Below are 25,123 nucleotides of genomic sequence, written 5' to 3' on the forward strand. Positions count from 1 at the left end.
AGAATAAATGCAAAAAATATTTTCACACTAAATCCATGCAAAATTTACTTTGATAGATTGCAAGCCCATCATATGTATTAGGACTTAGCCCTGAGGAAGGCCACATCTTGGTTAAACTTCCTCTTTAACAGCTGCTGATATATTTGGAACCTTCCAATTTTTCCTCAGGAGCCTCCATATTAGGGTAACCACTTTGGTTCATCACCTTGGGGAGTTTACACTCTAAAAGCAGTTCTAATTCTTATTATAAGCATTTTAATGTGTCATAGTTAAAGAAACTAAGGCTTTGTCTACACGAGCACTTTTGTCAGCAAAACTTTTGTCGGTCAGGGATGTGAAAAAACACCTCCTGAGCGATATAAGTTTCACTGACAAAAGTGCCGGTGTGCAGGGTGCTATGTCAGTGGGAGAGCGTCTCCCACCGACATAGCTACCGCCTCTTGTTGGGGGTGGTTTAATTATGCCGGTGAGAGATCTCTCGCCTACTGGCATAGAGCAGCTACACAGGATATCTTATAGTGGTTCAGCTGCAGCAGTACAGCTGTGCCGCTGTAAGATCCATAATGTAGACATAGCCTAAGTCAGTACTGGGTTTCCTTTCTTTTCTGAATGTGCATGAGCACATTTGTGGCAACAAATGCCCTAGAGATAAGCTTAAGCAGTTGTTTCCATTTGAACCCCCTGTTTTCAGTCACTCTTGACTCTATTACATTTTTCTCTTTGGTTAAAAAGTGACCCATTTGCCTCAGCTCAAATTTACCAAACAAATTAACATTTGGGCTAAGTCATTTGGCCATTTTTGAGTTTTAGATGTATGATAGGGGGTCAGAGGGATGATTTTCAGTGAAGCAAGTTTTAGAGTGCAGTTATTGTTTTCAAAAAATAGCACCTTGTTTCACAAATCTCCTCGGTGAGTAAGTTCAGTCATATCTGCTAACTTTGATATTATATAAATTGTTTTGTTTTACTCCTGTTGCCTCTGCAGAGCTAATACAGATCTGGGAGACTGAGATGGATTATTTTCTGAGTTGCTCATCAACAGAATTATTACATTTCAAATGCAGAATCTTTACTTTGTCTACAGGTAAAGATAAACTGTACTTTAACTACACCTGTAATACACCTCAGTTGGGTCAAGGTTACTGGTGATGTGTGAGCCATAAAGAATGCAGTTTGCCATTTGTTTTTTGTAGCTAATGAGCAAGGAAACTACACGATCCTATTTAGTCACTATCCAGTAGCTGGTCTATAGAGCTTCATTTTAAAACTTCTTTTTGCATTCCACTCAAACTTCTAGGGTGAAATCTGGCCCCACTGAAGTCAATAAAGGTTTTGTTATTGACTTCATTATAGCTAGGGCTTCACCTCTGAAGTATAAAACTTCAAACTTGTCAGATTTGTAGTCATGAAGGAAGAATTCAATCCTAGTTGAGTATAAAAAAACCTCACTAGTTTTAAAGTTACAGGCATGAGACAACATCGACCAAATCAATCAAAGTTAAATTGGGTGTAAGTATTATGTATGTGGAGGTAATTTAACCCAAAACATGGACATCACATGGCAGTTCTTTTCTTGGAATAAAAGTTGTCTACTGCACATCTAGTAACTTCATGCAGGGCTCCAGGGCTAGAGCTACAAAGTTCTCCTAGCTTGCTGGTGGTGGTTAGATTCAAAGACTGCTTGGCTCTCTACATGGGAGACCAATAACAAAAAAAAAAACCCAAAAAACAAAAAAAAAAACAGCAACAACAACAACAACAAAACCCAAACATACCAACCAACCAACTCTGGCCTTGTCTACACAAGAAAATTGTACCAATTTAATTAAATTAGTTTCAAAACAGATCTAATTAAATCTGTACAATACTCTTGTGTAGATCAGTCCAGAGTCTGTATTTAAATGTCTCTTTCATGTAATTAAATGTGGCAGTTGCAGTTCATCTTTCTTAATCAGGCCTTAGATCAAGCATCAGGAACCCTTGGGAAAAGTTCAAAGGCTATAACTCAAAGTGACTGGACTGCAAACATCACAAAGCAGAACTGAAACGAAAACTCTAATACATTGTGCTCGTTAATTATACAGTAACTGCCCTACCTTTCTTCATTATGGCTCCCCACACTGTCCAAAATTAGTAAAATTGCAAGATCTGGTAATCAGGGCACACCTACTAACATTATTAAAATATACTGCTCTTTCCCTCCAAGAGAGGAGAGTGTAGTAAATGATTAATATTTGCCAAAAACTAGGAATAGTCTGCATGTGTAAGAGGTGCTCTGAACACCCACATTCAATCCTCTATTATTTGATGTAAACTTTTCTCTTAATTTCATCCCATTACTTCTAGTAACACCCTCATGTACCACTCAAAATAACTGTACTCTCATTCATGTTTACACACTTCCTTAATAAACCATTGGCACATTGAAGACTGAATCCAATTGAAACCCCATTATTAGTCCTTTGATAAAATTATTTAGCAAATGTGCCTTTGCCATGAACTCAACAAGTCCACTTAGTTCATAATTATAGATATTAGAAAATATCTGAGAGTCATTCCATCTTGATTGGAAAAACTAATATGAAACCATTTAATTAAACAGTTATGCAGTGTAATCAACGCTAATGCCGAAACAAGAAAGGAAGACATTAATTTTATTGAGTGGATTATTGAATAGACAAGTACTGATGTCACTCAAGAAAACACTATACTGCAGAGGAATAGTCCAGTGGTCTTTACTGTGACACGGGAGCCCTTGGTTAAATTGCCAATCCCAGATTCTTGTTTTCAATGCAGGCAGAATCTGGGGGTGGGAGGGCAGCAGAGACAGAAGGTGCTGTTCCTGAAAGGAAGGTAGTACCTCTCACTGCTCAGTGGCATCCCCTCTGGCTGACTAAGGGACAACATTGGTTCCTCTAGCAGCAAGTGCTATAAAATTCTCAGTTGCTGGAAAATAGTGTGTTACAAGTAAAATCTTTATGGTCTTTCTGTACTTTAAAGAAACCACTAGCTAGATATAACTCTCCAATAAAACTACTACTAAAGTTATCTGACAGTATAATCCAACTCATTATACTATGAGGGAGTGAAGTCTGAGGCCCAACTTTATCAAGTGGTTATACTGATAGTGACCAACCCTACATAGTAATTCTGAAAGCAAATATTCCATATGCACAGGAACTCCAGCAACAATGGCTGCAGAGCAGTAGAATGCTGATTCCCGCTGCTCATCAACATACAGAAAAGTGTATTAATCTTCTGGTGCCATTTCAAACAATATAGCAAATGCTCCTTCTACTGCAAAACATTAAATGATCAAAAATTAAATGCGAATAAAGCATGATCTACTCACATATAGCATTGCTCCCTGAGCTCAGCAACTCCAGCATCCTGACCTGTGCAGTAAATAATCCCACCCATAGCTGAAAAATGCTCAGAATCCTAGACCCGCACTTACAACACCAATATATGAGACACTTTGGAAGAACAACAATGAACAGTAACAAGATAAAATGTTTGAGATCCCTACACAGAACTATATTGCGTGATCAGACTACCTCCTCATCGTGAAATATGGAAAAGTAAGGCCTAGTATACAGACAGGTTATGTATTGTTATAACTATGCCAGTTGGGGTGTGATTTTTATACTGAAACATTTATACTGGTACAACCCCTAGTGTGAATGCACTTATAACACTATAAAAGTGCCTTATAGCAGTAAAACTTATTCCCTTCTTCCCATTTAGGAATATCTGTACTTGTGTAAAGCACCTTTATACCAGTGTAACCATGTATACTTGTAGGGGTGTACTGATTAACTATACCTGTATAGTTAAAGTGGTGCAGCTTTTGTGTTCAGACCACCCTAATGCAGACTCCCACCAAACACTGAATAAGTAACCATAAACTGGAGGTGGAATTTGGGAAGCACCAAGCACAGTTTAAACCTAGAGACTGTGCAGTAATGAGAAGAAGGATGGTCCAGTGGTTAGAATCCTAGCTGAGGACTTGGGAGATCCACATTCAATTCTCTGCTCTGCCACAGACTTCCTGTGTGACCTGTCCTAGGGTAAATCACTGAATCTCTCTGTGACTCAGTTCCCATCTGGGAAATGGAGAACAGCACTTCCTTACCTAACTTGGGTTTTGTGATGATAAATACATTAAAGATTGTGAGGTACTATGGTGATCGGAGGGCGCCATCTAAGTACCTTAGCTAGACAGCTTGAGAGAGAGACATTTTCTCCTCCAATGTCTGAAAGTAAGGAAGTGTGAGAAAGATATTTCCTCAAATTATCAGTAATCATAAAAGACTTCGTATCAAAAAGTGATAATAGATACTGGACCTAACCCTGGGAGAAAGGAGAGTGATAGCAGTAAGCATTGCACTACATAGCAACCTGTCACTGGATCAGGAATGGGTAAACAAGGGACCTGTGAAGGAAGAAGAAAACTACGATAGATCCATCTTTGTTCTAAGTTGAAATAGATTAACTACCTCTATACAGGTCATTGATGACTAGGCAGCTGCAACAGTAAATCCTGATCATAGATTATTAGGGTTTGGAAGGAACCTCAAGAGATCATCTAGTACAACCCCTTGCTCAAAGCAGGATCAATCCCCAATTAAATCCCCAAATGGCCCTCTCAAGGATTGAACTCACAACCCTGGGTTTAGCAGGCTAATGCTCAAACCACTGAGCTATCTCTCCTCCCATCCCATTGATAACCCTACTGCCAGTGAAATCAAAGCAAGTTTTTTCCCTTAGTACGTCAGGATTTGAATTATTAAAAATATGATATTTGGCTCCTGTTAAAGTACTGGTAGATGTTACTCAAGTTTACTTTTGAATTTTAGGCTAGGCTGTGTAAACATCAGAAGAGGCAGTTCAAAAGTAGCCTTATATTGTGTACTATGTAAATTGTACTAATCTTTCTTCAATTTGTTGCTTGGCTACTGTACACTTTAATCCTTTTAGCAAGGAGTTATTTAGTTTTGCTTTTGATTCACCCATTCCTTCAGGCTGAGGGGTTGATTGCCATACTCATGGAAGTACATACACTGTAGAAATCTTAAAAGAATGTAAGTTAATCAAATAGCATTTTATACCTCTGTTGTATTAAGAGCATACAACAAGCTTATGTAAATGGCATCCAACACATTCTGTATGAACTAAACTCCTAATATGTCCCAGATGCTTATCTTTCTAGGTATTCGTATATAAATGTTTAAATATATGTTCTCCTTCTCCCTTCCCAAGTTCCCTTGGGTAGAAAGTGGACCTAACCTGGGCTTAGTTATATGGGATCAGGGGCAGACCTGCCCATGGCATGATGAAAGGCACCTTATATCTGTTTTCTGAAATAATACATTTTCTGTGCATTTTTGAAATGAGCTAGCTATGAAGTTTGAGGAACTTGTTGCTCCTGACAGGAGTGTGGGTTCCTCTAGTTAAGTAGTGAACATATGCAAAACAAGTGTTTCCATTTAGGCCATGCTGATAGTATTTGATGCTCTAGAGTTTAAAGGGTCTCATTTAATAGTTCCATTTCCTGTCTGTCATAAACAAGACTGCTATGTGAATTAACTTTCTTGTAACCCTCTCCCACGCCGAACAAAACTCTTTCATATAGCTCCAGCACAGAGCAACTGACAATCATTTTTTGAGCTGGTCTTTTTGCCTCTTCTTTAATTGCTGCAGAAATAAACAGGAATCTTCTCCAAAATTTTGTGATCAGGTCTAGAAATAAGTCTTTATTTTCCAGAAACACTTTACGGGATCAAGAATGCTAAACAATTCCTCTGGAAGCAGGTTATTCAATGGATCGTTATAGAGTTACTTGTTGCAGAGGTATGACAGATGCATAAGTTTGCAGTTAACAATTCATTTGAATAACACTTGGCTGCTATCTTTACAGGGACAGCTTAGAAATCTATAGGTGTGTGAATAATCACTTGGGATAGGTTAAGGGTGAATCTCTCTGTACAAAAAAAATGTTATGAAGTTTATAACTGTCAAATTATAGATAATCTACTGCCAGAAGTAAAACTGCTATCGTGTATATACTTTGGGTGTTTGTGAGGAAAACATATCATATACAAACCTCTTAATTTGAATTTAATAGACGCTTCTGAAAGGGGGAGAAAACATGAGGGTAATGAGAGAAATCAGCTATGGGAAAAGCTAATTCCAGACAGTGAATAACAGTGCTATTGGCAAGAAGAGGCATTCAAAATATGCACTGGAGACAGGCATGCAGGAAATAGGGGGGGAAGAGGGACATGGGCAAGGTGGCTGCAAAACTATAATTTTTTGTTGTTTTTTTTTGGAAGAGAATCAAACCAGGGAAGGAGGCAGGAAATCAGGAAAAAATAAACATGAAGGGAAAAGAGACAGATGGTGAAGAGGAAGTAAAGAGAGGACAGCAGAAATACGTATCTAGCATTGTTATGCTTGTACATGGAACACTGAAAAACAACTCCTTCCCCCACCCGCACCCTCAAACAACTAAGGAAAATCATAGAAAAGAGACAGATACTGGGTGAAAGAAAAGCAAGCCAAACAATTAAAAGAAATCCTGGAGAGGGCAGAATGTTGTGGAAATAGAGGATATTAAAGGAAATAGCAATAAATACTCTAGGAAAAATTAGGAAAAACAGACAAAATAAATAACAGTCCCCTAAAAATTGGGACCAGTGGCTGGAAGTTGTAGATAGAAAAATTCAGACTGGAAATAAGGTGTACATTTTTAATCGTGAGGGTAATTAACCACTGGAACAACTTACCGAGGATCCTGGTGGATTCTCCATCACTGATGAGTTTTAAATCAAGACTGGATGTTATTCTGAAAGATACGCTCTAGGACGTATACTGGGGAAGTTCTGTGGCCTGTGTTGTACAGGAGGTGAGATGAGCATAATGGTCCCTTCTGGCTGTGGAATCTGTGAATCTCTACATCTATTGGATAATGGAAGCATGAGTACTGAGCACCACAGGTTTATAAGGCTTGATCCTGCTTAATGAAGTCAAGGGAAGTTCAATCAGGTTCGATCAGGCCCATAAAGAACAGCTCATGCCAGCTAGTTATGATAACGTTAGGGGCCTAACTCCCAGCTGCTTGCTTTTGTAAATCTCACTAGACACCTACCTTCATCTTTAGGTGCATAAATAGCTTTGTAAATCTGGCCTGAAGTTAACACAATACTGGAATTTTAGTAAATCGTTAAAGCTAGACAATGGCTTCTAAGTGTTGCTTATAATATTGATTCCGTTTGGATTTGGTATGAGCACTGTGTCACATAGATTCAAATGTAGCTAAAGAACTGTAAAGTAAGGGTGGTGATTAAGGGCAATGTACAGAGTTGGGGAAGAAGGTGCCCTACGTCGAGTCTTAATATTTTCATTTTTGATCAGGAAATGGGAGTAAACACTATGTTAATGAAACTTATATACCATAGTACATAAGAAGGTATTTGCAGCATCAGTGAGGTCAGAGAAATAATACAAAAGGAGACAGAGATTAGAAATGTGCAATAAATAAACAAATCAGAACAAATTCAGCAAAAAAAAAATGCTAGCTAACAAATCAAGGGAAAACAATCCCAAACTAGCGATGGTCAGAATATTCAATGTGAATAATATTTGTTATGATTTTGGTCTGCTTTTATATTTTGAATATTTGTATTTGCTGAATATCTTATTCTTAGGTGAGCAAATTTCAGCCTATTGGTTATTTTCAAACTGCTTACCACAATTATTTGCTATTTGTGTTGTGATCGGTTGCCTTAGTCACATAATATTGTGTATGGTCCCTGGTAGGATGACTAAAACTTTTTAAATAATAAAAATGTCAGATTATAAATAACAAACTTCTATTTTAAATGTTGGGGTGAATAATCATTCATGATAAAATTTGTGATTCACAAACATATTCATTAGCACCCAATAGCTGGCTGAATATTCACAAGCAATTAATATGACTCCATGAATAACAGTGAACTGAACTCATCTCTTTTATTCTAAAACAAATTTGTGAATTGCTTCTCATATCATTTGACTACTTCTCTCCAAGGCACATAATTCAATAGAAGTGGTAAAGCCACAAAGCAGTAATAGAGGGAAAACCCACAGGTGACAATGGACAGTAAATTACTATGGACATAGCTTATCGATCACATTACATCTAAAAAGATAAATCTGACTGTTTTTTTGGGGGGTGGGAGGGAGGAAGGGGCTCTATGTGTAGACATATAAAGTCACTGACGCGTAAAGTGAAAGCATGGACTAAACCAGAAAGATGGAGACCACATCTGGGAACACTGAATTCAGTTTTGGACACTTCTGTACTAGCTAGAAAGGTACAAATTGGATGGAGTCCAGAAAGAAACAAGAATGTTATGAGCATGTCTAAGGGGCACATAACACCATTCAAATACATTTAGATAGGTGACAAGCATGGAGATAATGGGCTTGATTCATCATCATGCTACAGTAGAACCTCAGAGTTATGAACACTTCGGGAATGGAGGTTGTTTGTAATGCTGAACAAAATGTTATGGTTGTTCTTTCAAAAGTTTACATCTGAACATTGACTTAATACAGCTTTGAAACTTTACTATGCAGAATCAGAATGCTGCTTTTCCTTTTTTTTTTAGTAGTTTGCGTTTAACACAGAACTGTACTCTATTTTCTTTTGTTTGCGTCTGCTGCTTCCTGATTGTGTATTTCCAGTGAGCAGTTCTAAATGAGGTGTGTGGTTGACTGGTCCGTTCATAACTCTGGTGTTTGTAACTGAGGTTCTTCTGTACTATAGTTTTACACGCACTGTAGTAATTTTCATTTACTATACTGTTCTGCTCCTTTCCCACCATATGGACTGTTTCATCGGTCTAACACCCCTGTAGTACAGGATTCCAGGCTGCTACCTTGATGCCCAATGTGCAAATCTAAAAGGTAGGTGGGTAATTTACTGTGTAGCAGACTAGAAAAGTTTCCTGTACTTGAGCCTGGACATTTCAGTAAAACCTTCTTCAGAGATGAAATGCTTGAAAGTTCAGGGACATTTTTTGAGTCTTTGGAAGCTGTTTGTAAAGGTTTTTTAAGTATTAAAGTATATTAAATAACATATATTTATTATGGTATTTATGTAGCAGCAGGAGACAGTTAACCTATGACAATGTTGTACTGATGTGCTCCCTGGAATCTGGACAAAGCAACCGTTCAGTATATTTGCATGAAAAAATAAAAAGCTCTTCAGAAGTTTTCCCTCCCAGATAGTCACTATCAATTTCTCCATAGCTCACATTAATATGGTTAGCTATTTTCATACTTACAGTTACCTTTCTGTTCACCCCCACATGCCTTTCGGGACCAGTGAACTTATGACATTCTCTTAGGGTTCTTTGGCAGTGCATCCATCTATTTGTCAATTAAAGGGGAGTAGTTGCTTTAGAGGGCATTTTCCTAGCTTCCATTCTGCCTCCACACGCTCCAGACTTTACAAATGCTCCACTGAGAATTCCAGATGAGGAAGAGGCAAGATTCATAGATTCTAGGACTGGAAGGGACCTCGAGAGGTCATCGAGTCCAGTCCCCTGCCCTCATGTATGTACCTCATCTGCGTCTGCTACATAAGCTTCTCTACAGTAGAGCCTTTTTTGCAGCAACTGTGATGTGGATCCATCCGTCTATAAGAAACCCAAGAGGACACCAAACTGATTTTCAGCACCCCTTTCAGATAGATGGCTTGCCAGGGGATACTATTGCATAGAGGAAAATTAAGCTGGGTTCCTGACCTCCAGCCCCGTGCTCATTCTTTTAGACCATGCTGCCTCCATTAAGCAAGTGTTTTAACCTTGTTGAAGTAATATAAGTTGCTTTACTGCAAACAGAAAAACATTAACACCTTACTGCATGGTGATTCCATGGATGACAGAGATCCCCTGTCTCCTAAAGCTTCACCGCCATTGAAAAGGAGCTATAACGACAGATTGGCGCTTCTTAACACTTAGTAAAGGTAAGAATGGAGACTTGAAAAAGTGATGGTTAAAGCTGCGTATTTGGAAGACATACAACCCAAAACCTAGTTGAGTCTCTCGCCTAGTTAATTACATCCAGTATTGCAGTGTCAAAAGATAGAGATGCCAAAGTAATGGTTGAGATGGCACTTCCACGCTAAACTCCTGTGTTCAGTTGCTTATTACCATTGGAGGAGAAATTTCTTCTGCTTTGACCTTGACTCAGAAGTAAAAATGTTTGGATATTTTTAAACTTTTCCTTCTGTTCCATTTTAAATAATGTTGACCAGGTATAAGGTGGGTGGTGTGTTTCATCTGAGAACTCTCACATGCTATTGTTTGATGTTTTATAACAAAATTGTTGGCTTGTACATTCTGCAGTCTTGTGCTTTTGCCAGTTTTGAAAAAAAAAGTTGGTTGTGGAACTGCAGAATTATGGATGCTTAAAAAAAGTGTACTTAGTGAACAGTAAATTCTTGTCCTTAACTTCAGAAAGAAACAGCAGGCTATAATGTTCAGAGTTTGAAGCTGTGGATAGATGAGAAGACAAAATTACATGTAAATCATTTTGAAACCATAAGTGAATATCTGACTTTATTAAAGGAGATCTTTGGAAACAATATTTATATACTCCAATTACTTTGGATCTTTTATTCAAGGTGAACACTGCTCAGACACCTTTGCTCTGCACCTATGCTGCATTTTATAAACATTTAAAGTTAGTGGGAAAGCAAACTCAAATAATGCTGCAGATGTATGAGTGCATCCTGGGCAGGATAAATGATGGGAGTCTTGGTAAAATGTAACTGACAAGGCAGCACCTGGATACTTAAAAAAGTATAGCCATAGGGGTCTGAATAGGCCTCATCTCCACAATATTTTTAAAGCTGAGCAATTCTGAGGCTGGTTCAAGTTTGGATGGGAGAATACCAGGTGTCCTATCTTTATTACTTCTGTGATGGTAATGCCTGTTCATTATTACATTATAGATTTGGAGTCTTTGGCAGAAACTTTTCATTATAGACCTCAAGTTGGACTACGACTAACAGATAAACCAGGTTCTTCTGTAACAGAATAGGTAGCCACGCTACTATCTCTAGATGCAAGGGCCTGTTTTTCCATTGATTCCTTCCTTGCATAAATTGTTAGGAACAGTGGTTCCCAAAGTGGGGTCCCTGGATCCCACTGTGGGTTATGAGCCAGGGTGGAATGTGCCAGAACAGTGTTCCAGCACTTTTGCTGAATGGAGGATGCCATTTTGTTCTCAAAAGGGCATCATCTGCACAGTGTGACCTTGCACACGCCATGCGTTAGAGATCATGCTGGTGTGGGAGCATTCTAGTAGTGCCAGAAATTAAAGGGGTCCAGGACATTTTGTCAGATACCAAAGGGGTCCTTGGTGGAAAAAAGTTTGGGAACCACTGGTTAGGAATATGCCATGCTGGAGCAGATCAGTGGTCCAACTAGTTCTATAGCCTGTCTCTGGCCCCAATTTTTAACAAGGTCCTTAAGCATATGTTTAATTTTAACCCCTAGAATCATTCCATCAAAGTCAATGAAATGACTTGTGCTTAAACTTAGGCATGTGTTAAGGACCTTACTGAATTTGGGCTTCTGACAACGAGATGTTTTAGAAGAAGTAAAAGAAAATCAGCAGTGAGAAATTATGGAATAACTTACTTGTAGAGCAAATTTTTTCCTAACACCTGACATTAGTGATTGACTTATGCCCTGAAGCACGAGGATTTATGTCTTTCCAATTTTTAAAAATTTCTATCTAATGTAACTGTAGATATTCTGATTATCCATAGACATGTCAAATCTATTTTGAATCCTGCTCAGTTCTTGATCTCTGCTGTTTATTCCCCTGATTTCCTTTTTACCTCTGCACTGCCCACATCAAGTTTTACAAACTTTGTTTTTTTTCCTCAGAATCTATTTATGTGTTAGCACTTTTTATTTATTTACTGCTAATTGTTGAATTACTGGACACAAATGGTACGAACTGCGGATCATGATAAATAAAAACATTGAGCTCAATAGCTATAACACACCGGTTGCAGCAATGCTTTAGTGAAGACTGTGATGGGGGTAGGGTGACCAGACAGCAAATGTGAAAAATCGGGACAGAGGGTGGGGGGTAATAGGTGCCTATATAAGGAAAAGACACAAAATTTGGGACTGTCCCTATAAAAACAGGACATCTGGTCACCCTAGATGGGAGTTCTATTATACTTATTTCTCTCCACTCCCTTTACTGCCTTTCCTTTAAAAAGCAAACATGGCTTTCATTGTGACTTTTTTTTCCAAGCGCTCTTTTAATAGGAACAACGCCAAAAGAAATAGCTGCAAAAATTGTGAATGTAGTGTTGAGTGAGATCATGAGCATATAAGTCTTATAGCTATTTTGTGTCCCATAAGTAGCGTGCATTACAATAGGGTCTTTCATTATGATTTTGCAGCACTACACAATGTCCCATACTATTCAGCAATTGCAGTCGAACACAGTATAATTTTAAATGCATTTCTCCACAACAACGGATACATATATGGGGTACAACCAATACCCTCTATGTTGTGAGAACACATAAAGAAAGATTGCTAGTGCCAGGGCCCCTTCCATCTTGCAACTCTGAGCTTGTTAATGTGTCTAATTGTGGCACGCATGGGGTTTTGGAGAAGAAAAGTATTTTCCTGCTCTAGTCAGTGGTAAAGCCTCTCATGATGTGAGCCATAGCTTTATGGTACACTGACCAGAGGCTTGCTAGCTCTGACCTGAGATATGAGAGAGTTACTGGAAGTTCCACCTCACTGAGCAATGGATCTCCCTTGAGACTGACACTCCCATTCTTCCTGGATTCACCCCAGGGGTTTTTGATTCAGAAGGGGCTGATAATGGAATAAAACTTTTCACCTGCACAGTATGTCCCTAATTTGAATTCATCCCAGACTTGTACCTTTCTGAAAACCACTCTGAACTTATTTCACATAAATTACCATCTGATAACATAATTCAGTTTCTAGTGGCTACTTGGCCACATCACTAAAAACACCATTGTCTTTGTTAGCAGTTTCTGCATGTAAGACAATGATTGAGTGGGTATAGAGGCTGTCCTCTTACCACAAAAGCTGGCCCTGATCAGAGATGAGGCACACTAGCAGGGCGCAGTATAGGGAGGCGTGCTCTACTAATGCATGCACTTTAGGTATTCTGTAGATAAAGAGAGGGCTTCAGTATGGCAGATTTATTGAGCATGGGATTCATTTTGAAAAGAGCAAGATCCAAAGTTCAAAAAAGGCCTTAGTCCCAGTACAAGCAACTGCTGCAAATGTTTTCAAAGTCTTTAGGTGACATCTGGGCTCCATTAAAGTCAACAGGAGTTTTGCCATTGACTTCACCAGGATTTCTCCCTATATAGTAATGTTCAGCAAGGGCTGACCTCCTCACTCACCCCACAGCCTGCAATTTGTCTTCCAAAAAGAAGTATTGTGACTCCTTACCTGACTTTTATTTTGACTAGCTACATCCACTCTCCTAGACACCCGTTTATTCTCCTCACTAATGCTAGAGGGGGGGGGGGAAAATCAGACCTGTTGTTTCTGTGAAGCGCAGGAGAGTTACTGTCAGTTTCCACCTAGGAAAGTTCTTGCTCCATGCAGTCCATTCAGTTCCCACCATGTACATGAGCCAACAATTGGTCACACTCAGGGTGACCAGACAGCAAGTGTCAAAAATCGGGACAGGGGGTGGGGGGTAATAGGAGCCTATATAAGAAAAAGACCCAAAAATCAGGACTGTCCCTATAAAATCGGGACATCTGGTCACCCTAGTCACACTTAACACTGAGTACATTGCCTGGTGTTTTAGAAACTTCCTTCACCATTGTTTGAGACGAGGCATTTAGAGGAAGTCCTATAACACCAGTTGCTTGGTCAGACTTGGTAACCCTAATACACTGGAAAGTACTTTGGGGCTATTTTGGCGGAGGGGGGTAATTTGGCATTCTATACACTTACGTGCCTGAGCTACATGGACAGCCCCAACACCATCAGCACCTGACATATAAAACTGAAATACCCAGTTGTACGACAGCAGTAGAAAAGCCCAGCCTCTGTTATTGTAACAGTGTGTGCTTGGCTGCGTGGCATCTTTCTTACAATTGTGCTACTGCTTTTCTCTAGTAAAGCAGGAGGAAAGGTTTGGCCATGAGTGACGGGTATAATAGGCTGGGGAAGGCTGTGCCTCCCAAACAGCCTGGTGTGGCCCCGCCCATGTGTGTAGCCTTGTTAGTACTAGGCACCCACCTCCAGTACCAGCATTGTGTCTGTTTGCAACTGTCTCTCTCTGCAACTTCCCCTTTCTCACCCTCACCCCTGTGCAAGCTCAGCTGTTGGTATTAAGTACTCTGTAAGCTCGCAGTACCCGGCCAATGGGAGCTGCGGGGGCGGTGGTTGGGGCGGGGGCAGTGTGCAGAGCCCCTGGCTGCCCCTACACATAAGAGCTGGAGTGGGGACATGCCGCTGCTTCCGGGGAGTCATGCGGAGCAGGGCAAGCCCCGGACCCTGCTCCCCTGTGGGAGCATGAGGGCCGGATTAAAACATATGAAGGGCTGGATGTGGCCCCCGGGCCGTAGTTTGCCCGCCCTTTGTCTAGCAAATTAAGACTTTTAGAATGATACTTTACAAAGCATACTGTGTACAAAACATATCCTAATTACATGACAATGGTGAATATTGCGGTTCCAGGGTGTCATAATCTATACAGCTGGTTTAGCACCATCGCATGAGTCCTGCAAGTTTGAATCTGTAGACCCAGGTTCTGCGACTCACTGTTGAGGGTTTTAAAATGCAGTGTAGACGTACCCTTAGTGTTAACCTTGACATAAATAACATGTGTGAAAGCTACAACCTGCCTTGTCCACATTAGGATTTTATCGCACATTAGTTACCATCTATTAGCTAACAAGCGGTTAAAACTAAACTAAACCCCTTTTCCTAATGTGGATGGACTCTCAAAGGGAAATGTTGAAAAGAGGCTGTGGCTGTAAGGTAAGATAAGATGAGTGACAAAGTATGCATGCTCTGGGTTAAATTCTACTCTCCTCAACTCTTGCTGTTGGCTGAAGTCAATGGGAGTGGCCCCACATGAACCTGAAAGCAAAATATGGTTGTAGATTTAGGTGGCAAACATCTGACTTGCTCGTAAAGTGAAAAGGCTTAGCTCAAGTACAAGCTACTTTATCACAGACTATGGGTATTTGACTTTGACCCTATTACACTTTTCAGGCTCACTCAGTTCTTCTGAACATTAAGCTTTGTGGTTTCTGGATGAATTGCTCCATTTTTTTTTTTCTAAAGGAAAATCTGTTTTTACTAATGCCGTGATGCAAAACAAATTAAGATGGTGTATTAAAAATAGCAACAGTAGGAAGCTTCCTGTCCAAATAAAGATAGTGTACTGCAAAACAGCTTTATTGAGAAAGTGTCTTGTAATGTTCATTCCATTCTTTTAAACAATGCTTCTTTTTAAATGAATTGTGCAAAGATTACGCACAATAGTTTGCTTCAGGGCTCTGCTGGATGTTTTTCTGAATCACTGTTGTTAATATGGGGACTGTGGGTGTTTAAGAAAAAGGATCTATATATAAATTCTGAGGAGTCCTCTCATTCAGCTGCTGGAACTTATTTTACCACTTTCTACGGATTCATTTTTCTGAATGCTTAGCTTTTTGGGAATACAGCTCATGCAAAAATGCTCCCAATAGATCATCAACTACATGATATTCCAAGAGGTTATTATATCTCAGGCAGTGAGAAATAACTCTTACTGTGCAGTATTATTCAAGCAATTAGGAATCATACTGTGTATAAAATATCAGATCTCTAGGCAGCAATGTTTGGTCCTTCTTTGTGCCTACTTAAGTGTGGAGCTACAGCCAAAAAAGTACTATGCTCATAATATCAATCTTATTCTACCCATTATACTAACTAATTCAGATAAACAACAATGTACAGTGAACGTAACCTAATTTCCCCTTGGTTAAATTCTCTCAGACTTCCTATCCCTATATTACCTCTCTGGCCTTGCATAAATCCTCCATTTGTCACTTAGAAATAGGTGCAGCTCTTTGGAGTATGTCAGTGCAATTTCTTACTTTGGTAAAAGAAGATCTCAAGGGAGAAAAGTATAATATTCCTGCTCCTTAAGAATGAGTACCTTGCTTCCACAATTCTCCTGACCACTACTACCCTAGCAAGCTAGGGGCTTGACCCCAAATCTTTTCTGTCAGTGCATTAGATTGCCATAAAAATAGGTGTAGCATTTTCAGATATTTGCCTCTGAAAAGCCACAATGGGTTGTTTTCACTAGAAAATTAAGTTATGTTAGAACATAACAAGAGTCCTATTAACCACAACTTTGTATTCAGTGTAGACAGGGACTAGTTATGTTTAACACTGTGTCACCTCATCTTGGGTAAACCCTGTTGGATCCAAGCCTAGTATGTATTAATGTTCAAGTGAAGTCAAGCCCAGTGACAGGTGTGTATCTGATGCAATCTCCCAAGAATTGTGCATACACTAATGAACTGGCCTTACAATGCCCTTGAGAAGTTAGTGTTGTTGCCCTCAGTGTCAGACAAGAACACCCGCCTGCCTCAGACTCTTATGCTTTCACCAGGCAATGTTTTCTGTAAAGAAGCAGGAAATATTTGTACCATGCAGAAAGGTCCATAGTTGAATATTAATTTCCCCTGTATGTGTGTGAGAGGATCCTCCAAGCTCCTCTCAAAGCTCTGAGTATCAGAGGGATAGCCGTGTTAGTCTGAATCTGTAAAAAGCAACAGAGAGTCCTGTGGCACCTTTAAGACTAACAGAAGTATTGGGAGCATAAGCTTTCGTGGGTAAGAACCTCACTTCTTGCATCTGAAGTATTCTCCCAATACTTCTGTTAGTCTTAAAGGTGCCACAGGACCCTCTGTTGCTTTTTTCAAAGCTCTGAGTATTCCTCCTGGCCATTGCCTCCTTTCGCTCCTTCACAAGCCTTGTGTCACACCAATGATTCCCTTAAATGAGGCAGGAAAGATAGCTCAGTGGTTTGAGCATTGGCCTGCTAAACCCAGGGTTATGAGCTCAATGCTTGAGGGGGGCCATTTAGGGAACTGGGGTAAAAATCTGTCTGGGGATTAGCCCTGCTTTGAACAGGTGGTTGGACTAGATTATCTCCTTCCAATCCTGATATTCTATGATTACTGCTCAATGCATCTGGCAGAAGAGATCAATGGAGTTGCTTATCTCCATCATAGGGAATGAGCCTATTCTTCGTATTGCCAGCTTGGGAAGCAAGAGATGAGCATATAAGCTAGAATTTGGTGACCTCCCACAACAACTATGTTCCTCTGTCTTGGGTATTGCTAAGGTGCCTATGAAAATTGCCAGCCACACTTGCGAGTGTTAAAGAGAGGGTTTTATTATTATCTGGCCCATGATTGTAGAACTCGGTGCAAGGGTTTGATTCCATGCACAGTGAAGTCAATGGAAAGTCTGAGCAGAATGAGAGCAAACCTCACTGATTTCAGAGTGATCTGCACCACTCACTACAATCACCTAGCTTTCTCACAATAGAAGTACAGAGTGGCTGGAACAATTTGTAGAGTGTGGGTGCTGAGAGCCATTGAACCAAACTGTAAATCCCACATATAATGGATGTTGTCAGACGCTACCGGTGTGGTGCTCTGCTCTGTTCAATGTTGATATCAATCGGCTGCGTGTGTGTGTTCCCTCTGTGTGCTGCCCCAGCTCTGCTCAGATAGCTGACACAGCAGATCCCAAGAGAACCCCCAATGACCACAGACTCTAGTAAGGTACGAAGGCACGTTGGCCAGGTTTATTGTCAAACGAAGCACAGTAATAGTTCCCTCTAGACTTTACTCTACAGGACGTACTACAAATATGTGCCCCCTGGCAATGGACTCAGCTCAGTCAGTGGCAGGACTTTCCACTGTCCCCTAGGCTGGACAAAGATATCCACTCAGGGATGCATTCTTATACACAGGTACAAACAAGTTACACATCACTCCTGATGTATTGAGGTGCAACCCCTCTATGTAGCAAGGTACAACCCCACTACGTAGTAAGGTGCCGCCTCTCACCTCGTACATATTGGTTCGAACAAAACAACTCTATCCGTCATATTACCCTTTTGGCCCTGTCTTTAGGATGGGTCAGCTTGTTCCTTGTTGTGTGTGGAATGTACAAGTATGTAAATGTTCTGATATCTGGTGTCCAGTACCTTTAGGTATGTCTCTTTTTGCAGCATCAGCCCTTTCCTTGCCAGCTTCTGTGAGCGGGGCCTGCCTCTGGCTGACAGCTTAACTTTGCTTTATGTTAGCAAAGTCTTGACCATTACTTTAGTTCAGGCCTCAGGCCTCATACTGGGCCTTTGATAAGGGTTTATATTTCAGGGTCTCATCTTACTACAATGGAAACCACTTCAAGCCAGGAGGTGCGGCAGCACCCTTAGTTCCAGCACCTGTGTAGAAGCATCTATAAAAATCTGACCACCAGGTGGAAGGGCAGAGGGAGAGAATAGCAGAACTCCTTCTGTATATAACGTCTACATTTTGTAAGGCATTCAGTTACCATGGCGATGCATATGGTATAAATACCTAGATAAATCTCCCTTGTGATCTCCCTTGTGGCAAAGCATTATGCTGCTTCTATGCCAACCTTTGCATAGTGATTTTGATAGGCTTTTTCCCAACTTGCTCTTGATACAATTGTGAATAACTTTGTTCAGTATTGAAAGGAGTGGGCCAGTGAGCCAAAGTATTATTATATTCTTGCTATAAGCTACAACTCACAAAGATGAAATATATAACCTACTTTTCCCATGGAGATGGAATTATTACTTTATATACAGGCTAGCATCGAAGAGAAGGAGTTAAATTCCACCAAGTTTGGTCAGATTTGAATATAGACTCAGCACAGACTTTTCCTGCAACATTTCAATGCTGCTGAATCCTGAGTTGCATAGGAGTTTGAAAAGATTCAGATTAGCCCTGAGACAGGTTCAATTAATAAAAAAAGGTGCCAGTGTTTCACAGTGTGGGAGCCCTTCAATGGCTTTTCCAGGATGTGTGCAGCCTTGTATGATACAGAAATAGGTGGATTAAAAAAAAAAAAAAAAAAAACAACCAAGAACATGACCCTATGTTTAGGATCTGGTAACACCTTTTAAAAGTCTCTCCACTACTTACTCATTTGGCAGTCATGGAAATAGCAGCAATCACACCTGTCACTGAATATCTCTGCCACGTTCTTTCTCTCTCTGTTTTATTATCTTCCTTTAGTTCAGAAAAGAAGCAAATAAAATCTATACACTCCCCTACTGTAGGGACCCTGAACTGCCTGCTACAGAGGAGAGCAAAACCGTCAAAAATGGTTGAAGGCCATAACTTCACCGCGAAAAAAGGTGTGCTCTTAACTCAAGCTAGCTAACTTGAGTTAATGCAAGGTACAAGCCTAATAACGACTAGGCAATTTGTAGTTTTCACATAAGTTAGCTGGTCAAGTTACAGACTAGTTTTCTGCCACATTCTGGGGTGTAATACAGACCCAGGAAGGGTTGTGTCATCATTTCCCCCATAACCCTGAATGCCTTAAAATGCTCTGCTGCTGTGGTTCCCTTTTCTGGTTGCTCCCAGCCAGCATATAAGCGAGTACTGAGCATCTGTGTGATAAGCTGCCTTGGACCAGCTCTGACTCCAGAAGCCTGCTTGTTATAGCACAGTCACACTCTGGCCTCCAAAAGCCTTGTTTACCCCAGCAAGATGGGCCCAAGACCTCCCAGTCCCAAATCCCCCCTCCCCCCCCAAACTGTGTGTTCTGCAATGTCCAGTCCTTTCCTGGACCATTCAGAGGAATAAGGTTTGTTTGCTCCTCTAAAGAGACAAAATGCATAACTTACCCCTTTAACTGGCGTTAATGATCACTTCAATTCAAACACAGCACTGGATAGTTTAGATCAGTGCTACTCAGACTGGGGCTCCCATGCTGCAAGTGGCTCTTTAATATGTCTCCTGCGGCTCTTTGCAGCACATGCTATGAAATCACTGTGCGATTTAATTATTAACCAATATAAGTTATTAACCAGTTAGGATGCTTTTACTATGTTATTAACCAATTGTAGTTGATAAAATAATAATGTTTGGTCAGTCATTTTGCTGTGAGAATTATATATATATATAGTAAATGAAACAATGAATTCACACTACTGTGGGTCTTTTGGGTAATGTTGATCGCTCCTGAGCCACTGAGGTCTGAGCAACAGAGAGTCCTGTGGCACCTTTCAGACTAACAGAAGTATTGGGAGCATAAGCTTTCGTGGGTAAGAACCACACTTCTTCAGATGCAAGAAGATGCTTATGCTCCCAATACTTCTGTTAGTCTTAAAGGTGCCACAGGACCCTCTGTTGCTTTTTCCAGATTCAGACTAACATGGCTACCCCTCTGATACTGAGGTCTGAGCATCTCTGGTTTAGATTAAAAGCAAAACAAGCTTATTAGCAAAAAATGATAGGATTTTAAGTGAGTTCAAGTATAAAGAATAAAGTTATAAAAAGGTTACAAGGAAATAAAAGTGAAAAATGTTTTCTAGAGGCTAAGACTTAGCAAAACTACAGTCTTGGTTCAAGGTAAGATTTTTACCACATGACCTTCCAGCATGATGGCTGACCACCTCTCTGATCAGGATCTCCCACAAAATCCAAAGTTCCTTTGTCTTCTTAGGTGAAACATACCTTGGGGTTCTTTGCCCCTCTTCATAGTCTAATGAACCTTTGAAATGGAGTTTTCTGAAGGTTACCCCCCAAAGTAAACTTCATCCAAGCTGTGAGGAAGAAGACATGGAGTTTGTTGGTGAAAGAAATTCCATGCTGGTTTCTTACTTCACTGGTGTTTGCTAAAAGGCAAATCAGTGGCCACTTGACATGTGTAAGGGGGCAGCTGCCCCTCACTAGCTGTCAAAAGGTTAATAGCAGCCCTTGGAGTGGTGCCGTAGATCCCAGCCAATCAGAGGAAGGCTTAGAAGCAGCCAATTAGGGCCAGGCTAGGCCCTATAAGAAGGGCTGCAGGGCAAAGCTGAGCTCAGTTTCTCCTTGGAGTGTGAGGGAGAAGGACTGGCTGCCTGGAGGGAGAAGTGGACAGAGCAGTGCTGGGCAGTGTTAGGGGAGTAAGCGGAGCTCTAGCCTGGCTGGTTCCCAGACTGAGGCTTTGATATGAGGGCTGAGTAGGTGCTGGAGCTTTGGGGAAGTGGCCCAGGGAAAGCAGATAGTGAGAGGGGAAGGAGAGGTAGTGAGTGGCTGCTAGCTATAGGGTACCCAGAGTAGTGGGTGGGCCTGGGGCCCCCCTTTGCCCCACTAGCTGCCAAAGGAAGTAGCCAGCCAAAGGACTCCAGTTTGCCCCTGACTGAGGAGCTGGACTAGGGGCTGCAATTAGCCACTATGGTGAGAGGCTGAGTGATGGACTGCTGGTTCCCCTGGAAGTGGGGAGACAAGAACTGGGGCACAGCCAGAGGGCCATGCCCTGAAGAGGATTCCGTGGTCCCTGAGCAACACGGGTCCCCATGGACAGCGGAGACAGTGGAGAAGCAGTGACGGAGAGTGAGACACCACAAGAGGAGGGTGCCCTGCTGACAGACAGAGCTAATTCCAGGAGTAACCAGCAGGAGGCCCCACAGTGGTGAGCACAACCCATTACAACATGTGATTGCTCATCTACACTGATGACACCTGGTAGGGGGCCCCAACCTGTCCTTTGGCTGGGAGAAGCCTGTTTACCTGCTCCCCAGACTTGTCTGGTAAACACATTTTAGTTCTATATTTCCTTCATATTTGTATGGTCCCTTGGCTGTTTATCATATGTACACTTTGCAAGAATATTAATGATCAGTGTGTTAGTTTTCCAATGACCCCTTACAATGACACACATCAGATACAGTTTCCAATTCATTTATTGGAGCACTTTGAACTGTTTAGGCCAACTGAAACTCACTACCAGATACCAGTGAATCCTTTAATTTGGGATGTTAGGGGCACAGTTTCTTCCCCCATAGGCTTTAACTTAACCTGCTAACTCATGTGAAAATTACAAGCTGCCTTGTCTTCACTAGGATTTTATTTAACATCAATTAACTGTAGTTAGATAACTTGAGTTAAGGACACACCTTACCACACCCCCCCCGCCCCCCCCGCTGCAGTAAAGTTAAGACCAAAACGTGAGCAAGAGTTTGCCGAGAAATAAGTCAGACATGGGATCAGTCTCTCCTCTAACCATTCCTGACTGCTATGAAAATTCTGTGGCAGGTGGGCCCTGTGGTTGAGAGGTTGAACTGGAGGGGAAGGAGTCATCAAACCGCCAACGTGTGTGATGTATTGCCTTCCCTTCATCTACACCAACACAGCATCACTTCTGACAAAAACTGATTCACCGAGATTTATCTCTGTTGTGGTGGTTTTCCTTTTTATCCTCAGAAGCCCATCAGATGGAATCAGAGTACAAATGATTGGGGAGAAGCCAGGAAGGGTGCATGCCCTTCTTATTCGAGGGAGTGGAGCTATTCAGCAGCTGTCACTGATTGTGATATTGTATTAATTCAATTAAATTTATTTCTCTAGCATAAATATAACTTCCTCTAACCTTCATTTTAAATGCAAACAATAAAAAAATAAGATCCCCAGATGAGCTTGGGAGGGAGGTGAGTGTGTGTGCAAGCAGGGAGGGCCACTCAAAATGCATGCAGATTATACTGAACGTATCTGAAATGATGTGAATGTAGTTCTGCTGGATGTTTTAGTTGTAACTCTAATAAAATAGTGTGTAAAATAAAACTATACAAGCTAAACCTTTTCATGGGTTGCTTTTGCTATACATGTTAACTGAAAATCCATCTAAGAAATGGAAAATAGAATTAAGCTTTGCTTAGGCAAAGTACCATACTTCAAGGTGAAGTGACTCATTGTGTAACAGGAGGCTGAGAGGAAGACTGCATTAATTATGTGTTTGTTGCATGGAATTCTCATAATTGATTGCCTAACTTACCTTCATTTCAAGGTTCCACGCCCAGACACATCGAAGGACAAGATCTGCAGTGTGTGAGAAGATCTGGCTTTCACTTCTCAACTGTGAAATGGATAATGGAAGTTGTCACAGTTCAGAACAACTCTCACCTGTATTTCCCCCTGGCAGTTCAGCAAGGGCACTCTAGGTTCCCAGCTCCTCAGATGTCACCTCTTGGGAGTAGGGTGACCAGATGTCCTGATTTTATAGGGGCTCTTTTCTTATAGGGGCACCTATTACCCCCCCAGTCCTGATTTTTCACGCTTTCTATCTGGTCACCCTACTTGAGAGAGACCTGTCTCTCCCTCTCCTGACCAGGGGTTTTCCTGTTCCCTGCCTACAGGGTGAATTCCCCCATGAGTCAGACTGCCTCAGCAGACCTGCATCTATATTTTGCTTTCTCTTCAGAGGCTATAAACAGCATAACTGCCCACAAGTATAAGTATCACACAGCTCTTTCTAAACCAACACATTTATTTTTAAGGTGAAAGCATTGCAGAGAGAACTTATTAAAAGCAATAAAAAAACCTACACACATGCTAATAAGCTTACCAGAGATCACCCCAACTCCAACAAGGGCTCTATCAGGTGGTCAGTCCTTCAGAAAAACCTCTTGGTGGGGTTTGTAGTTTCAAGTTCAACACCCCTTTTGTTAAGAGCAGGACTACCCCTGAATAGGTCAAGTCCTTCCAATTCTTCCCAGGAAGGATTGGGGCCTCCCTTGGATAGAAGGTTCTTTTTGTTTGCTTGATCAGAAAGCAGGCCCTGAATCAGTTTAACTCAGGCTATTTATCCAGAAGTCCTTTCTTTGTTGGTTGGTTCTCTAGGGAATCCAGTTTGAACCAGTATATGTGAGTCACTGCAGGCGATGGTGCCTCTCTGGAGGTGTTACAAGCCAAGTCAATTTACTTACACATTTCCCCCTGTTCTTAGCTCCTGGAAGGCTGTGGTCTCCCTTCCCCCATGAAAATGCATACAGTACTTGGCCCACAGTGATACGTAAAATTAATTAAATGAGGTTTGTCCAGGAAATTGCCATCTCTGTCCCAATACTAATTTCCAGACGGATATAGTGAAATACTGAGATGTTGTGAGATGTTGCCCAAGGTGTCACTGTAAGTAAGTGGCAAAGCCTGACTCTCTCTCCTACTCTAGCCACTAGGCAGCACTGCTTTAAAGTTACAATTGGAGGAGGGAGAAAATAATCCTTCCCAAGTCACATAATTATGCATACAATCAAAAGAGTGTGCTTTGCCATAGTTAACTGTCAGCATGCTACCTTTCCCAGGAGGGTTATCTTAGTGTTACACACCCACGGATCATTCTCTTGCAGGCTAGTTTCCTGTTGTGGTGTCAGTAATGAAAACTACACCTCTACCCCAATATAACATGACCCGATATAACACGGTAAAGCAGTGCTTGGGGGGGGGGGGAGGGCAGGGCTGCGCACTAGGGTGGATCAAAGCAAGTTCGATATAACGCAGTTTCACCTATAACGCGGTAAGATTTTTTGGCTCCCAAGGACAGCGTTATATCGAGGTAGAGGTGTAGTTGAAGAGGGAAGCAGAGAGGCACATTAAAAATATATTTAAATAGAGGTTGGCAAGGATTTAAAAGGTTTATTTATCTGTAACAATCTAGAATTGCATCTACCTGTAAATTTTAAAATGTAGCTAGTATTTTCTTTTCCAAATAAATGACATAAATTAGTGGGGCAGGATTAAATTAGAATACTCCATGGAGTGTGTTTAATCTCTGTGCATAGGTACATATTATGGTGAAGTATGAGTAAGGTTGTGTTACAGAGTTCAGCTTTAGCAGGAGCTTTAAATCTTAATTTTGTAAAAACCTCATTGAAATGCCAAAAAAAACAACAACCCACAACGGAATATAAACTGAGTATTCTTGGAATTTCTCATGGTGGTTTGATGAAGAATTAATTGATAGTGAGAGAACAACAAGAATTTAAAAGTCATCCCTTTAGACAG

At 40.9% G+C, this 25,123-nt stretch overlaps 1 long non-coding RNA gene across 1 annotated transcript in view; it reads left to right on the top strand.

The window, feature by feature from the left end:
• The window catches only part of LOC128830617 (uncharacterized), a 53,845-nt gene extending 29,312 nt beyond the window's left edge, over window positions 1-24,533 (top strand). The window contains exon 3 of the long non-coding RNA XR_008443616.1: window positions 23,130-24,533. This is a non-coding gene — a long non-coding RNA (uncharacterized LOC128830617). The remainder of the gene's footprint in view (window positions 1-23,129) is intronic.
• Window positions 24,534-25,123: the final 590 nt, after the last annotated feature.

This window comes from Malaclemys terrapin, chromosome 1 (genome assembly GCF_027887155.1).
Source record: "Malaclemys terrapin pileata isolate rMalTer1 chromosome 1, rMalTer1.hap1, whole genome shotgun sequence".
Classification (NCBI taxonomy): domain Eukaryota; kingdom Metazoa; phylum Chordata; order Testudines; family Emydidae; genus Malaclemys; species Malaclemys terrapin.